General features: G+C 41.9%; 1 protein-coding gene across 1 annotated transcript in view; it reads right to left on the bottom strand.

Annotated features, from left to right (window-relative positions):
* RELN (reelin) overlaps positions 1–18,646 on the bottom strand; it is a 380,071-nt gene that overhangs the window by 321,349 nt on the left and 40,076 nt on the right.

The following is an 18,646-nucleotide window of genomic DNA, read 5'->3' on the forward strand; positions in this document are numbered from 1 at the left end:
TATCATGCTCATATTTATAAAACTCAGTGCCTCTGTGAAAGGTAAGGATGACTACTGCGTTTGTGGTTCAATCAGAACATTGCGTGTGTTGAAGTTGTTTTAACGCAAACCAAAGATGCCTTTTAAAAAACAAGTTTACATCATATTCGTATGCATGCCAGTGCTGTGTGTGAGGTAATTTAAGGTGGTTCTGACAAGTGTCGTCGACATCTTCGTATCCGGTCACATGGGCGGCAAGCCACTCCCATCCGGTCACATGGGCGGCAAGCCACTCCCACAAAGGAGGCCACACCCACAGAGTAGGTTCGAACAATTTTTGAAACCCACCACTGATCTCAACCGAACCATTTTGCTCAAGTACTGTGTTGTGCTAAATGGTATTTTCTGGTTCTGGACGCACATAAAGTAAAGTTGTTTTGATATGGGGATCCCAATGGATCCTTTGTTTGGTATGTGGACCAAGGTACCTGTCTCTTACCGCCTTATACAAGCAGTAATCAAATAGGATGCGAGCCAAGTCCTCTACCTCGGCCCCTCCGGAAATGGAGAGACGTTCATTGTAGGGTATATAGAATCTCGCTCGCGTAAATATCTCCCTAAGATGTTTTGGCAGTTTTAACTTCAAATAGCTGTCTACTTGAAAAGCATGTTTGTATTTGCTCAGCCGTTTCAAGTTACCTACCTTACTAAGGATACTAGTGATATCATTTTGTGCTTCTATATCGTTAATTCTTTGGACAGCTCTGTTTTGTTTTGTTTTAGTTCTCCTATTACGCAAGAGAGAGGAAGGCTCCAACTTCTTACGAAAGATGTTAGTTTGGTGATCCAGGAGATTTGTGACTGTAATTTTATTTGCTCTAGAAGACATAACTTGAGGAGTCTATCAGTCTTTATTTCACCGACTTTGCCCCGGTAGTTATATGCTCTAATTTTGGATAGTACATGAATTATACGAATTCCCAATTCAGCTTTAACCGCTGTAGCAGATGTTCTTGGATCTACACCCAAAATACATCTCAAATGCTGGGACTGTGGTTGAGCATAGACCCCAAACTTCTGCTCCATACAAGAGCATAGGATATTAAATATCTTTCAATATCATGCAGTATTTTTTTTTAATTTAAAAAAGCAAACTAAAGCAACCCTCGTTTTCAAAAGAACAATTCCCCCAGCCTTTCTTTGGACCCAGAACAATCAAATCCTTTCATTTATCGATGTATTTAATCAATGCAAAGCTTTGATTTTGGGTTTTGCTGATTAGATGGGCTTGTTGTTAGAGAAATGGCCAGTATATATTATTATGTAAAAACTAAAAAGTTGAGCTTGAATGTTAATATCTTATTCTACTGCACCAAAAGGAGTTGGAAGTTAATACTTTTCTTTCTCTTTTCCCCTTTATCCTACACTTTTCCCTCTTCCCCTTTTCCTCCCTTGCTTTCGTTTTTCTTTGAACTTCTGCATTGTATATTTTTATCAACTAATAAAACACCAAAGGACCGATATAATAAAACCAATATTGAGGATGAAGGTTTGCTCTGCCGTGTTTTCCCAACAATAAGACCCAACTGGAAAATAAACTGTAGCGCGATTTTCAGAATGCTTGTAATATAAGCCTTACCCCAAAAATAAGCCCCAATTAAAATTGTCAGTGAATGAACTTGTACCATATTTTCCCGGAAATAAGACCTAACTGGAAAATAAGCACTTGTGCACCTTTTTGGAGAAAAAAAATTAATATAAGACCTGATCTTATTTCCAGGGAGGCATAATATCCCTGTGATGGCAAACCTATGGCATGCGTGTCAGAGGTGGCATGCAGAGTCCTCTCTGTCGGTAAGAGTCAGATGTGGGTTCCTACCAGTTCGCACCAGTTCGGTAGAACTGGTTCGTCAAATCTACCGAACTGGTTAGAAGAGGTTCCACCAGAAAGCAGGCCACACCTACAGAAGAGGTTCCAAAAATTTTTGAAACCCACCACACACACACACAAACACACAGAAAGAGAAAGAAAGGAAGAAAGAAAGAACTATAGAAAAAAAGAAAGAAAAAGTGAGAGAGGGATGAAAGAAAAAAAGGAAAAAGGGACAGAGAGACAAAAGGAAGGAGAGAGAAAGAGAAAGAGAGAGAAAGAAAGAAAGAAAAAGAAAGAAAGAAAGAAAGAAAGAAAGAAAGAAAGAAAGAAAGAAAACACATGGCTGGCAAGCCACTCCCACAAAGGAGGCCACACCCACAGAGTAGGTTCAAAAAATTTTTGAAACCCACCACTGGTAAGAGGGGCGCTGCCAGCTGCTCTTCTAGTTTCTGGTGCCGGCCAGCTGATCTATATGGGCACAAGAGTGCCAGAAAATGCCCCCAAAAAACAGCCAAAACCCAAGCTGTTTACCAGGCAATTTTCAGGCCATTTTCCAGGCTGTTTCTGGCTCAATAAATGGCCTGAAAACGGGCCAAAAAACCAGGCCATTTTGGGGGCATTTTCAGGCTGTTTTTCGGCCATTCCCTCCCCCAAAACGGCCTGGGTTTTTTTGGACATTTTTCAGCCTGTTTTCCAGCTCTGGCGCCCACGAAGATCAGCTGGCCGGTGCGCATGCACGCAAGTTCCAGTTTGGGGACTTGGTGCCGAAAAGGTTGGCCAACACTATAATATTCTATTTGCCACTATTGCAAAAAACCAATACTAGCAAAAAAGAGAGAGAGAGAGAAAGACAGAGGAAATCCTATGATGCTCACCGAGAATCAAGCTAGATAAAATAGTTGACAAAAAGCCTTCCGACCTCCGGACAGATCCTGTCTTCAAATCTAATCTGGTGTTCCAGAAGGAAGAAGCTGTGACAGACAAGATCTGCTTCCAGAGTTCCATACAATGACATTTTTTTTCATTGAAGGGATCCAGAACGTGTGTCTCCCAATAGATTCTAGTGGGACTAGTAGAAATAATCACGGAGAGGCGACCAGATCCCATCTCATGGAGGACAACAGGTCCACGAATACCTCCCAGCAGCATAGTTAGGGACTAAAATGAAAATAGCAGAGCAGTACATGGGTATGCCTGTAACTCTCTGTTATGACACCGTCGGCAACACTATGTGGATGAGTCCTATGTCACAAAGTGCCTAAATTTCTCAGTAGCTCAATTTAAATACATCACTGATAAAGCTATGAGGAGGGAGGGAGGGAGGGAGGGAGGTCATATGACTCCAGAGCCCTCTTGATGGAGTATTTAGAATAGAATAGAATAGAATAGAATAGAATAGAATAACAGAGTTGGAAGGGACCTTGGAGGTCTTCTAGTCCAACCCCCTGCCTAGGCAGGAAACCCTACACCACTTCAGACAAATGGCTATCCCATCTCTTCTTAAAACTTTCCAGTGTTGTAGTATTTCACAACTTCTGGAGGCAACTTCTGTTCCACTGATTCATTGTTCTAACTGTCGGGAAATTTCTCCTCAGTTCTAAGTTGCTTCTCTCCTTGATTAGTTTCCACCCATTGCTTCTTGTCCTGCCCTCAGGTGCCTTGGAGAATAAACTATTCTCCAAGGCACCTGAGGGTAGAACAAGAAACAATGGGTGAAAACTAATCAACTCCCACTTCTTGGGGGCAGCCCCTGAGATATTGGAAGACTGCTATCATGTCTCCCCTAGTCCTTCTTTTCCTTAAACTAGACATACCCAGTTCCTGCAAACGTTCTTCATATGTTTTAGCCTCCAGTCCCCTAATCATCTTCTTGCTTTGTTGCTCGTATATGAATCAATATTGGCTATTTGCTTTTATTATGAATTGCTTATGTTGCTATATAATTTACTGATTAAACCAATATTTGCTGTTTGCTTCTGATATGAAAATACTGCTAGAAATCATTTATTAAGAATTAAGCTTTGTTATTGGCTTCTGCTTATATTATTGTATACCATCAGAAATGAGTTGTTTTCTAGCCTAGCAAATTGTAACCTTAGTACTGGATGGCATTACTGCAAATGTGATCTCTCTGCTGCATCTCGCTTCTATTCTTGGCTTCAAAGCTAGGCACTTTCTTGAAAACATAGAAATAATTGTTACACGGGAACATCAGGCCCCATAGATAAAGGAACCAAAATAGGGAGTTTTCTTGGCTCATAAATCCTTAAAGCCTTATGCCCAAAAACAAATTGGCAAAGGGTGGCTGCCACCCCCTACACAGGCTATAGGGATACCCCATAGATAAGGTAGACAGAGAGAGGAGCTTTAACAAAAGAACGCTTTAAAGATCACATTGGTAACGAATCTTTGTCTCTGATTGGATAAGCTTTGTTTCTACCTGCCTAAAATGTACATAATGCTCTGCGCCACTCTTGCAGGGGGTGGCTATTCCTTGCATGAATTTTATTTGTATGTTTTGGATATAGTTTTGTCAATCAGCTTTTGCTATGGCCATAAATAAAAGCTGATATTATTTTGCAAGCCTCGTCTGGAGTCTCCACTCTCTTGGGCATTTCAGTGGCTGCTGGAAACTGCTGGAACCTTACACTTTGATCAGTGGTGGGTTTCAAAAAAATTTCGAACCTACTTTGTGGGTGTGGCCTCCTTTGTGGGAGTGGCTTGCCAGCCATGTGACCTGGTGGGAGTGGCTTGCCGGCCATATATTCTCTCTCTCTCTCTCTCTCTCTCTCCCTCTCTCCTTCCTTTTGTCTCTCTGTCCCTTTTTCCTTTTTTTCTTTCATCTCTCTTTTTCTTTCTTTTTTCTTTTTTCTTTCTTTCTTCCTTTCTTTCTCTTTCTTTTTCTCTGTCTCTCTCTCTCTGTCTGTCTCTCTCTCTCTGTCTCTCTCTCTCTCTCTCTGTGTATGTGTGTGTGTGTGTGTGTCAGTGGTGGGTTTCAAAAAAATGTGGAACCTCTTCTGTAGGTGTGGCCTGCTTTCCAGGTCCACTGGTGGAACCTCTTCTAACCGGTTCAGTAGATTTGACGAACCGGTTCTACCGAACTGGTGCGAACTGGTAGGAACCCACCTCTGACTTTGATCACCCCAATGTAAAAAAGATGTTGAGTCCAGGCCAACTAAAAGGTTTTAGGAATCCCTACAGTCGCTTTTGATCAGCTTTCTGCTGTTACTGCTGAAGCCTGGAGAACAGATTGTTTATTGAGTCCTTGGTGAGCATGATTGTTTGCTTGAGATGTTTCATCACCCTACGGGGTGACATCATCAGTGCTAAGGAGTGCAGTGCTTGCTCTCTTACCTATCAGCAGTAGCTTGCCCTGCCAGTGTCAGTGGGGCGGGTTTTTCTCCCCGATAGTTCCTTCATTAGGTATTATTGATTGTTTATCAGAGGTGGGTTCCTAAACGGCCGGTTTGGCTGAATAAGTAGTAACTCGGTCTGCCACACCCCCCGAACCAGTTCTATCGGCAGCGCTGTAGATCCCACCACCTTGGTTTTTTCCTTCTGTACATGCGCAGGTAGCACACATCAAGTGCGTGCACGCAAATCACGTCCCTGAGCGAACCGGCAGTACCAGAAACCGGAACCCGCCCCTGGATTGTTTGCCTGATGTCAATAGGCACATAGGGATAAGACACATTTGCACGCCATTCATAAGGTGCAATAAAAACACTGCGAAGGAAGCAAGACGACCTGAACTCATCTCCTCCAGCAACCAATAACCAGATAAGAAGGGATTAACATAAAAAAGCTACAGGTAGTTCTCAATTAATGACAGGTCACTTAGTGATGATTCAAACACATGACAGACCCCCAAAAAACCCTACTTGCAACCCGATCCCAAAGTTAGGGCCACCGTGATGCCCCCCATAGATGTTCATCCTTATGACCAATCATAGAGATGTTGCAGTATCTTTCTTGCTTACCTCTTCCCCATTGGGTTCCTATAGGCTTCCTCCATTGTGCCCCCAAAGGCCTTATCTTACCAGGTTCCCTACAGGGATTGGGGTCTCTTTTCCCCCACCCCTCATCATCTAATTCAGCCTCCTGGTTTCAAGGTCAATAACTTAACCGCTACAGCAATGCGGCTCTCCCCATCTGCCCTGTTCTGTCATCTTTCTTGTGGGTTTCCTCCCGATTTATGAAAAAGGATTTGCATCTCATCTGAATAACTTTTGCAAAATATTGCTACGTACGTGGCAGCGCCTGCTTTCTGAATATTTACTTTAACAATGACTGTTGGGGATGCTACTAGTAGTTCCCACAGAAGAGAGTATTGAAAATGCTCTGTTTGAATCGCCTTAGCTAAGAAAAATCAAAATGAACGTTCATAAACAGCATTGTAGACGAGTGATATTACTGTGCATTTTCTGCAACAAAGGCCTTGAACTCAAGCGAATACTAGCTGAAGTAGGTGGGCTGACGGTGTCCTTCTGACAGATTAGAGAATTAATGAGTGCTTTGATGTCTTAAGCCTAAACAAAGGCTTACACCACTTTCCCCCCCTCCGTTTTGCAAAACGTAACAAAACCCAGAGAAATGGCATTGTAGTTGCTTGCTTCTCTCCCACGAAAATCCATCAGTATTTTCTGGGTGCTGCAATTAAGAGATTATAGCTTTTAGCTAATACTTCTTTAGAAAGCCATGACCTTCCTTAGAAACAAAATAAACCTCACAATTTACTACTCAAAAATTGTCTGGGACCAAGAACTAGGGGACAAATCTATACAATTTACACAAAAGTGTAACTTAAGAGAAAAAAACTGGTATAAAGAGCACATGGATGACATACAAATAGTTGGCATGCAACTCAGAGGTGGTATTCGGCACGTTCTGACCAGTTCTGGAGAACCGGTAGTGGAAATTTTGAGTAGTTTGAAGAAGCGGTAAATACCACCTCTGGCTGGCCCCGCCCCCATCTCTTCTCTTCCTCCCGAGTCCCAGCGATTCGGGAGGAAATGGAGATTTTTGCAGTATCCTTCCCCGGCCACACCCATCAAGCCATGCCACGCCCACAGAACTTGTAGTAAAAAAAATTGAATCTCACCACTGATGCAACTCCATCAATCATTCCTAATCATATAGTAATACATGCTGAAAGTGCCATACAACAGAAAGAATATTGGCACAAGTGGTCACTATATGAACTATTATAAGTCAGGGACTATGTATAAGCTTACTTTAATTGTACTATGGCTTTTATCTACTTCTAAACTGCCATTAGTTCATTTTTTATTTTTTTGGAACTGGGAATCCTTAACTAATCCAGTAGATAAATAAACACTGTAGGAATGTTGGGAAAAGTATGTTATGAAATATTATTAAATGAAGACCTCTGTCTTCATTAGCATAATGAAATATAATGATCCCTTAAAATGGTGTTAGTTGCCACAAATTTTGCTAGGGTAAGGTAGGGGTCCATCCAAAGAACAATACAGTGCAGCGATAAATCTGTTTTTTACATTTAAGGCAGCAAAACGGACTTGTGACAACATGATGCTAATGGCTATGCCAGTGTTTCTAGTTTTGGCGCACATCCCCAGTTCTTGGGTTACTGACTTCAGTAGAAAGTAATAATGAAGAAAATTTAAAGAAGCACCCACATAAGGATAGAATGCAGCAATAAGAAAGAGATTCTTCTCCTAGACTAGAGATCTCCAAACGTTTGGGCACTGTTGTGGTTCACCAGATTCGGACAGTGAAGAGGTTGGGGAGGGACATGGGCCAGTCCTGGAGTCTGGGGAAGGCTCGGATGAGGGCTCTGTGTTGGAGACAGAGAGGGGGCCAGAGCTGCATGTCAGTTATCAGCTGCCTTCAGAGTCAGACGTCAGTGAAGCAGACAAACAGCTGGAGCCTGTTCCCAGTGTGCGCATGTGCAGAGTTGCCAGAGGAAGGGAACAGCTAAAAAAGAGGGGTTGACTTGGGAGTAAGGCCACAGGTGGATGATGAATGGCCTCTCCCAGAGGAAATAAAAGTGGAGCAAAAGGGGAGTGGAGTTTGCAGGAGACAATAAGTTCGCTTAATTGGTTCGTGACTCTCCGAGACTCCTGGCCAAGTTCTGCAGATATCGGCCTGGCTGCTCTCCAAGCCAGATAAGGTCTGTGACTGTAAATCCTCCCTTGAAAGACTTGGCTGGATGTGAATGAGCAGAATTCACAGTCAATTAATAAAAGGGGGTTTTGTCGGGACAAGGGCATGCTCTTAGGAAGCCTCGGTCAGAACACGAGGGATTGGTTCCACAGAAAATATTTTTTCTATGGACTGGGCATGGGATCATGGTTTCCCGCGCTACCTAGATCCCACACATGTGCAGATGAAGCTTCACTCGGTTCCTAACAGACCCCGGGCTGATACCGGTCCACACAGAGGCTTGGAGACCCCATCCTAAACTACTCTTTTAAAAAATACTACCAAATATTTATTGTAAGTATGGAGAAGGTTGTTGCTTACAACTACATGTGCCATCTCTTTCTTCTCTCTCTAAAAGTTATTCCCAGATGAACTCATACTGTCAAGAATGGGGGGAGCCACTAATCAGGTGGTGATGGCAAATCGTGTTTTCAGAGGGGTTCCGAGGTCCAGAAATCGTTTTCCGTGGTTCTATATAACCATAATTCTATAACCATAATTCATCTCAGTAAGTCGTCTTAAACAGTGGAAAATTCTACACATATGCTGATATAATTAAAGATTTTGTTGATTGAAAAGACACAGAGGGGGAGAGACTCTGTAAAAGTTCAAGAAATATTATTTTCTTGCTTGCTTGCTTCTTGCTTTTCCTTCCTTCCTTTTTTCCATCCTTCCTTCCTTCCTTCCTTCCTTCCTTCCTTCCATCTTGATTGATTTTCCTTCCTTCCTTCCTTCCTTCCTTTCTTCCTTGCTTGCTTCTTTCTTTTCCTTCCTTCCTTTTTTCCATCCTTCCTTCCTTCCATCTTGCTTGATTTTCCTTCCTTCCTTCCTTCCATCTTGTTTGACTTTCCTTCCTTCCTTCTTGCTTTTCCTTCCTTCCTTCCTTCCTTCCTTCCTTCCTTCCTTCCATCTTGCTTGATTTTCCTTTCTTCCTTCCATCTTGCTTGATTTTCCTTCCTTCCATCCATTTTGCTTGATTTTCTTTCCTTCCTTCCTTCCTTCTTTCCTTCCTTCCTTGCTTCTTGCTTTTCCTTCCTTCCTTTTTTCCATCCTTCCTTCCTTCCTTCCATCTTACTTGATTTTCCTTCCTTCCTTCCTTCCATCCATCCATCCATGTTGTTTGACTTTCCTTCCTTCCTTCCTTCCTTCCTTCCTTCCTTCCTTCCTTCCTTCCTTCCTTCCTTCCTTCCTTCCTTCCTGCTTTTCCTTCCTTCCTTCCTTTTTTCCATCCACCCTTCCTTCCTTCCTTCCTTCCTTCCTTCCTTCCTTCCTTCCTTCCTTCCTTCCTTTAGATCTCTTATTACATTGATTTTATGGACATATTTTCATCTTTTGAAGCAATTATAATGCAAGCAACTACTTAAAATCGGTGACCAGCCTAACTCTGAGAAAGTGCGATGTTTTTAGCAATAGATTTGCATTAGCTGACTTTGGAACCAACAAACAAGACTGTGAATTGCATTTCGCAATACCATGAATCAGTCATTCTTTTAATCAATGAAAACAAATAAAATCTAAGGTAAACAGCAGAAGAAGCCCTTGTTCATTTGCCCCTCATTAAATCCAGTGTAAAGAGCCATACATTTAAGTAGACCTTTCAGATTTAGAAAAAGAAAAACAATAAGATCGATGTTAAAGATTTTCTGCTGCGTACAATCTTTTGCAAAACTTAATTTTCATGTTATCCCAGCTTGCTTGGCAGGGAAAAGCATTAAGTGCCCCCAGCAGACAAAATTAAATTGTAGGCATTGTTAATAGGGCTCTTAATTAAAGAGGGAGGCAAAAATGATACAAATAAAATAGCTTTCACTTCTACAAGCAACAAAGAGAAGGCAAAATATTCTCAATCCGAACTGTATTTTACTAATTTATTCGGGGGGGGGGGGAATTCCTCACTTCCACACCGCAAAAAGTTGCAGCTATTTTAAGGCCTCACTAACAGGTACAGGGAGTAACTGACTGGAAACACCTGACATATTTTACTTCTGAATAATGAATCTTCTTCTTTCTACAGAAAACTGGCTGAGAGTATTATTTAACAAACACATAACTGAGGAGGAAGATGTCTGTAGAGATTCTCTGTCATCCAGGTCGTGGTTGTTCCAAAGGTGCTTTTTAAGGTGGCAACTAAACTTCCTTGTTTTTTTCTTTTGAAGACGTTTCACTTATCTTCCGAGAAGCTTCTTCAGCTCTAACAGGATGTTGAGGAATGGAAGGATTTATATATCCTTGCAGACAGCTGGTCATTTGCATCCTTTTTAGAGGGTCATTGAGGCCACTTGGAGGTTTTATCTGTGTCCTCAGGGTCACCTGAGTGGTGAAAATGGTTCCTGTAGTCTGCAATTTTTCCTCTGGAAATCCATTCCTACTCCCACACCATTCCAAGGGTCTTCATCCCAAATTGTATAGCTAAAAGTCTGCAGAGATTCTCAGCCATCCAGAGATGCACAGATAAACCTCCAAGTGCTTCAAGGACCCTCTAAAAAGGATGTGGATGACCAGCTGTCTGCAAGGAATATGAATCCTTCCATTCATTCACCATTCAGTCAGAGCTGAAGAAGCTTCTGGGATGAGAAACGAAACATCTTCAGCGACAAGAGGAAGAAGGAGATTCTTTTATTCAGAAGCCTCCCAGAAAAAGCATCGACAAATCACTTCACTTTATTTCCTTTTAAACAAAAACAAACCAAATCAAAAGGATTGGCATTTAAGCACTGTCATCTCGTCCAGGGTACCAGTGTAAAAGAGGCAGGGTTTTGGCAAGGAGAATATTCTCTATAGAGGCGCAGTAAGATAATACACATTGGTTTATTTTAGCATCTCCAGACCCGGGTGGGAAAATGTGTCTCTCAAATGGGATTTTAGAACCTCTCCCCTGTAGTAATGCCAAAGGCAAAATATTATGCCTAGCCCAGAGATTTCCTTAGTTTGGAAAATGTCAGTGAAGAGAGATAATTGGTCAATTCCTAGAAGTCCTTTGTCATCTTGGTCCCCATTTGTTTATGACAAGACCCTTCCTTCTGTCTGAAATATAAATCTGTTTTTAAATCTTTGGGGAAAGTTGGTATTGGCATTGGCCAGTGTTTTTCAACGTTGGCAACTTTAAGATGTGTGGACTTCAAATCCCAGAATTCCCGATGGGCTTGCATTGTCTCCATTGTAACGCATTGCATAGCAGCAGTTAGAAATGCTGGCTGGGGGATTCTGGGAGTTGAAGTCCACCCGACTTCAAGCGGCCAAGCTACAAATGACTTCATCTCCCAGAATTCCCCATGGCCTTCCACTGTCTCCATTGTAACGCATGACTGCATTGCATAGCAGCAGTTAGAAATGCTGGCTGGGGGATTCTGGGAGTTGAAGTCCACCCGACTTCAAGTGGCCAAGCTACAAATGACTTCATCTCCCAGAATTCCCCATGGCCTTCCACTGTCTCCATTGTAACGCATGACTTCAACAACTCCCAGAATTCTACATTGAATATTTGAATATCGAATAATAGCCGAACACATTTCAATACCTCGAAATTTAGTTGCACTAAATTGACTCCACTGTAATGCATGATTGCATTGCATGGCAGCAGCCAGCGATGCTGGCTGGAGAATTCTGGGAGTTGAAGTCCACACAACTTAAAGTTGTCAACAGTGAGAAGCAGTGTCTTAAGCCAAGATTTATAGATACTCTGATAATACCACCATAGGGCCATGATGGCAAACCTATGGCATGCATTGTCACCTCTCCATGTTGACATTCCAGGCACACAGTCATCTCAGATTACAGTAGCTGGTTTGAGATGGGTGTATTTATTGGGTAACGTGATTTATGACACAGACTGAGGGGAGGAAAGGAACAGGGGCAAAGTTCCGAAGCAGATAAACCGAGCAAAGAAATGGCTGCGAATAAATCTTGCCTAATGAATAATGCCCAATGAAGCTGTTAATAAATCACTGGTTTTTGTATTAAAACATTGGCTGCGTTATTATGAATCAGTTACGGCATTGTTAAGAAACTTGACATGCCAGAGCCCTCACTTAACAACTGTGGCGATTCATTTAACAACGGTGGGAAGAAAGGTCATAAAAGGAAGCAATTAGCAACCGTCTCGCTTAGCAACAAAAACTTTTGGCTCAATTCTGGCCGTAAGTCGGGAACTATCTGTAATAGGAAACCCATTCGTCAATTCAAATTCCAACGTACATCTATATCCACGTTAAAACAAAGTTAGGAACATAATTTATTTTGGGTCCTGCCTGTCCTCTAACTTTAAATTTTCGGCATACCTGGTTTTGCCTTAAAGAGGGCACTGGTAACTCCTTTGAGGAGAAATCCTAGAAATTTAATCTGGAGCACTTTAGGGGCGTTTTTCCTCAGATAAAGGCCCATCATTCGGTATTGGAGCTAAGGTTTCAAAGCAAGTCGGCATTCATTCATCTCCTTTGGTTAAAATAGAATTGTTTGATGGCATTTGCAGATCTTAATGCTGTCTGGGAGACTTAAGCTTAAGCTGAATTTTGCAAAAAGGAATTTTTGAGACTTGAAAGAGTTCATTGAATGCAGCTTTCTTTCTTTCAAAGATGTGGGATCTTTGTAGACAGACATCTTTTAGATTGTAGAAGGAGGAATTTACTGTAAACATTGCAACCTCTTTCAGGAATTCTATTTGTTTTATACATAAAACACAAGTAAAAATAAATAAAAAATTAAAACAAATTGAACTCCTCTGCTCACAATAGGATCCCTTATGCCGCCAGGCTTGAAATTTTGGGTTTGGTCAATCTGGAACTACACCTCCTACGGTCTGACCTAAGCGTAGTACACCAAATTGTCTGTTACAACGTCCTACCTGTCAAGGACTACTTCAGCTTCAACCGCAATAATACTCAGGCAAACAATCGATACAAACTCCAGGAAAACCGTTCCAAACTCGATTGCAGAAAATACGACTTCAGCAAGAGAGGGGTCAACGCCTGGAATGCTCTACCTGACTCCGTTGTTACTCCCTCAAACCCCCACAGCTTCAACCTCAAACTGTCTACTGTGGATCTTCTCACCCCCATTCCTAAGAAGTCTGTAAAGGGGGTGTGCATAAGCGCACCAGCGTGCCTGCTGCCAAGTGGTGGGATTCAAACTTTTTTTTACTACTGGTTCTGTGGGCGTGGCATGGCTTGGTAGGCGTGGTTTGGTGGGCGTGGCAGGAGAAGGATGCTGAAAAATCCCAGTTTCCTCCCGATCAGCTGGGACTCGGGAGGCAGAGAATAGATGGGGGCGCGGCCAGCCAGAGGTGGTATTTACCACTTCTCCAAACTACTCAAAATTTCAGCTACCAGTTCTCCAGAACTTGTCAGAATCTGCTGAATACCATCTCTGGGTGACATTAAAGAAAAAACAGACCCCCCCTTTCCAGGGTTAAAAAAAACCAACGAAAGAATAAAGTAAATGGATCTCCTTAGGGCAAGATATGAAACGAATGCTTGCAACTTCCACAAAGGACACTGTGTGGAATTATAGGATCTGTTCTGATATCTGTTATTGCTAAAGTGGGGTGAGTGTTTATTGTGCGGTGCACCACAACTGTCTAATTGCAACGTGGTTTGACATAAAAATAATTGCAGATGAAACCAAGCATGTTTTAATTAAGTAATATAATTACTTAATGGTACGGGTGTATCGAAGCTTGCCCGGAGCACCGGATACCGTTCTGGTACGGTGCTCCGGAGGACCCACTCGCCCGCCCAAGTTCTTTACCGGTCTTTTAAGTCTTCTGTGCTTCTGCGCACAGTGCGTATAGCACCTGCGCAATGCTCCGCTGAGCAGTTGGAGCGTCACAGAGGTTTGCGGAGGCGCTAAGACGCATGCGCACACTGCACGCATGTGTACGTGTGCTGTGCGCATCCATGTGGACGCCGCTGGGCCCGTTCCAACCATACCAATTGGAACGGGATCCGGAACCCACCACTGTACTGTATAGTACCACAAAATTAATCCCTTTGCTTCAAACAAATGTTAGCTCAGCCAAAGGCAGGATTCAGCTGGTTTGGACCAGTTCAGACAAACCGGTTGCTAATTTTACATCCAGTTCGCCAAACTGGTAGTTTCAAGGGCTGGCTGCCCCTGCCCACCCCACTCCGTCCCTCTCAGGAGTCTCCACACGGCTCGTTTTGGATGCTAGGTAAGTGCAGACCCTGTACAGAGGCTCCGGGAGGGCGCAAAATGGTCCTCCCAGAACTTTTCTTCCTCCTGAGGAAAGCCTCCCGAGTCTGCGGAGGGTGAAAATTCCCCCCTACTGCCATGGTGCAGGAGGCCGAGTAGACCATGCCCACCATGGCCATGCCCACCCAGCAACTGAGCAGAGAACGGGCTGCTAGCATTTTTGAATCCCACCCCTGGGCTCAGCTATGCCAAATAGGAACAGTGACATCATGATGGTTTCTGAGATCATGTGATCAGCATGACATCGCGCCGCAGCACAGAGTGTGTGGCGAGATCTGTTACCTTCCCACCGAAGTGGTACCTATTTATCTACTCGCATTTGCACGCTTTCAAACTGGAAGATTGGAAGGAGCTGGAGCAAGGACGGGAGCTCACTCTGTCACTCAACGCTCATGTCTCGAATCCAGGCTGTCAGCTCTCCAGCTGACAAACCGAGCATCTTAACTGCTGAGCCATCGTGCTACCCCTTTGAAAGCGAGTACTATCATATGAAATATTTTTTGCTGAATCCTGATCCACAGAAACAAATAAAGGGGGGGAAAAAACAGATGAAACACCTGAATAGAATTACCCAATTAATCCCCATGCAAACAAACAGTAGTCCTTTTAAAATCTTTTTCTGCATTTTATATTTCATTTTTAGTTTAGCAATGGCTATGAATGCCATTATTTGATGCATTTGTTTTAACAAATGTGCAAGAGAAACGTTTAAAATAAAACCTGTTAAACTTTGCATTTGTGCAGCCTATTTTTCATTAATGCAATTCAAGAAGAGTAGATTTATTGACTTCTGTTTAGTCCTGGCTTACTGTTCGTCTACTCAGTTTTCTGCATAGCTGACTGTTTGATTCCCCTGCATGAAAATTTCATACTGTTGGCACCACTCTAAATAAATTATTAAAAGATATGAATATGAGTGTTGTGGTTAGAATTCCAGCATCCTTTTTTAAAAATCCCTTTTATTTTCTTGCTGTTGTACAATAGCTAGCTCTGTAAACACAAGCAAATATGGCATTTTTGACCAAACGTACGTAGATTTAACACAAACACACCTAGTAAGAACACAATAATCTTTGTTGGCTGGGAATTTATTCTAAACTAGCTGATAACCCAGCATTGCCTGGATATTTATTTATCTTCGGGATATACTGGCCCCATTTTTGAAAGACATAAATCCTCTTTTATCAAATTAATTATAATTGAATGCACAGAGACGATATTCTAATGGCATTGTCAGATTGGGAGGGTGGATTATAGGGAGTGTGAGAGAGATATACTCAAAATAACATTCCTTTCTCAGACAGTCAAGGACGTCTTGCTCTGCACCTGGAGGGGTGTGACTGGAAGGCATCTCCAGTTGGGACGGTGCCTGATTGGGCCATGTGGCAGACATGTGGGTGCTAGGCAGGGACTTGAACTTTAGTTTGGGTGGGGAAAACCTGGAAGCTTTCAGATTTGGGTTTCCCCAGATGTGCCAATAGGGTGCCTCTAATAAAATGGAACTTTGAGGGAACTCAAGCTTTAGAATCTTCTTTCATTGGGGGTGTTACTTGGAACTCTGACAGACATCACTATTTAAATTAAAACACCAATACCTGGAAAGTACCTTCTCTGCAAATCCAAGTCACAATTAATTATTTGCCTAATAGGGCAGCTGTACAAATCAATGAAATGAATTAATTAAAATTGCTTGCCTTGCTCAATTTTTGTCTTCCCCATTTACCTTTCCTTTCTCCATGATTTATATTGTTTTATTTGTTTCCTAGTATGATTTGATTGCTTATTAGTAGCCTATGACTATCACTGAGTTTTGTATCTTATTATTCTTTTTTTTTAGCATTAGCATTTTTTTATTTTTGAACATATTTTTATTTCAGTTTCATAACATACAATCACATGTATACTATACATAGCCAATATCATATAGTATTAAATAGTAATTACATCAGTTCCTCTTGTCCTCAACGCCCCAAAAAGATTAACACCCATTATTAGCTCTTCTACTCTCCCTACACCTCTTTCTTCTACCTCTCTCTTATTTCCTCTTCCCTCCCTCTTCCTTTCCTACTCTACTTCCCCTTCCTTTCTCCTTCTTCTCTCTCTACATTCCACTCCTCCTTATCCTCAACCTCCTCATCTTCCCCCCTTACTCTCTCTCCTATCCCTCCCTTCCCACTTTTCTTCTCCCTTCTACTTCCCACTCTTCCTTTCGTTGGTGTATTTCCGCTTCCATACTACTCTATTTCCTCTTCCTTTCTCTTTCTACTCTCTCCCCTAACCACTCCTCCTTATACACCTCATCTTCCCCCTTCACCCTCTCTATCCCTCTCTTCCTATCTTCTGCTCTCCTCTACTTCCAACTCTTCTATATCCTGACTTCCCTCCATCATTTTCTACTCTACTTCCCCTTCCTTTCTCCTTCTCTTCTCTTCCTTTACCACACCTCCTTATACACCTCATCATCTGTATCTTATGATTCTTGATGAATGTATTTTTTTTCTTTTTTATCTACACTGAGAGCATCTGCACCAAAGACAAATTCCTTGCGTGTCCAATCACACTTGGCCAATAAAGAGTTCTATTCTTCTATTCTTCTTTCCTTAATCAGTGGTGTCCCCGAGAAAGAAGAGAGATCAACTTGACAAAAGCAACATCAGAATACAATCCCTGCTTCTCTTTATGCCATTACCCTGCATCACGATGTTATTGCAGATAATATTTTCCACCACAAATTGGTTTTGCATTTAAATGCTACTTCATTCTGTCTTACAAAATCAGATTATACCAGCATACTGATGTGAACTGGTCATTTGCTCTTTTGTTCAATCCAATAAAAAAACAACCTATTCATTATTGACTCATTTTTGTTGTTTACTATACATGTTCTTCACAAGAAACCTCTTGGAACATTAGACACAAAGAGAGGAAGGAAGGAAGGAAGGAAGGAAGGAAGGAAGGAAGGAAGGAAGGAAGGAAGGAAGGAAGGAAGGAAGGAAGGAAAATGATTATGAAAAGAGGAAGATAGGAAAGAAGGAAGGAGGAAGAAGAAAGAAAGAAAGAAAGAAAGAAAGAAAGAAAGAAAGAAAGAAAGAAAGAAAGAAATCTCTTCATTCAATGGAAGAGGGTTTTTTCCCCCAAATTGCTCTCCAATATGGAGGAAAACTTTACCTCAAACAAAACATATTGTTAAAAAGGGGCAAGAGTTAAAGATACAATACAATACAACAGTAGAATTGGAAGGGACCTTGGAGGTCTTCTAGTCCAATCCCCTACCTAGGCAGGAATCTCTACACCATTTCAGACAAACGGCTATCTAACATCTTCTTAAAGACTTCCAGTGTTGGGGCATTCACAACTTCTGGAGGCAAGATATTCCACTGGTTAATTGTTCTCACTGTCTCCCTCTTCTTTGTGGCAACCCCTGAGATATTGGAAGACTGCTATCATATCTCCCCTAGTCCTTCTTTTCATCAAACTAGACCTACCCAGTTCCTGCAACCATTCTTCATATGTTTTAGTCTCCAGTCCCCTAATCATCTTTGTTGCTCTTCTCTGCACTCTTTCTAGAGTCTCCACAGATACTTTACCATACAAATAGAATAGAATAACAGAGTTGGAAGGGACCTTGGAGATCTTCTAGTCCAACCTCTGCTTAGGCAAGAAACCATTTCAGACAAATGGTTATCCAATCTCTTCTTTAAAATTTCCAGTATTGGGGCATTTACAGCTTTTGGAGGCAAGATATTCCACTGGTTAATTGTTCTCACTGACAGGAAATTTCTCCTTAGTTCTAAGTTGCTTCTCTCCTTGATTAGTTTCCACCCATCTTGTCCTGCCCTCAGGTGCTTTGGAGAATAGCTTGACTCCCTCTTCTTTGGGGCAGCCCCTGAGATATTGGAAAGACTGCTAATGTCTCTTCCCTAGTCCTTTTTTTCATCAGACTAGACATACCCAACCCAATTCCATCAATTGTTCTTTATATGTTTTAGTTTCCAGGCCCCTAATCCTCTTTGTTGCTCTTCTCTGCACTCTTTCTAGAGTCTCCACATCTTTTCTACATCATGACGACCAAAACTGAATGCAGTATTCCAAGTGTGGCCTTACCAAAGCATTATAAAGTGGTATTAACCCTTCACGTGATCTTGATAAGGAAAAAATATATATTTGTGCCTAAGAATACAGTATTGCCATTTAGCAAATGAACATTCAGCTTTACCTTATTTAATCTTTGCAGGGGGGGAAACCCCTAATGTTTCAGTTTTTAAATTTTTATTACATGTAATATTTAGTTAGTCAATGAATGGATATCCAGTTTTCAAATATTTGCATTGCAGTATTGCAGGATATACCGAATTATTTTTAGCATAGGGTTGATAAAGGTAGAGATTATTGTAAACCCAGATC

The sequence above is a fragment of the Thamnophis elegans genome, chromosome 7 (genome assembly GCF_009769535.1).
Source record: "Thamnophis elegans isolate rThaEle1 chromosome 7, rThaEle1.pri, whole genome shotgun sequence".
NCBI classification, from domain to species: Eukaryota; Metazoa; Chordata; class Lepidosauria; order Squamata; family Colubridae; genus Thamnophis; species Thamnophis elegans.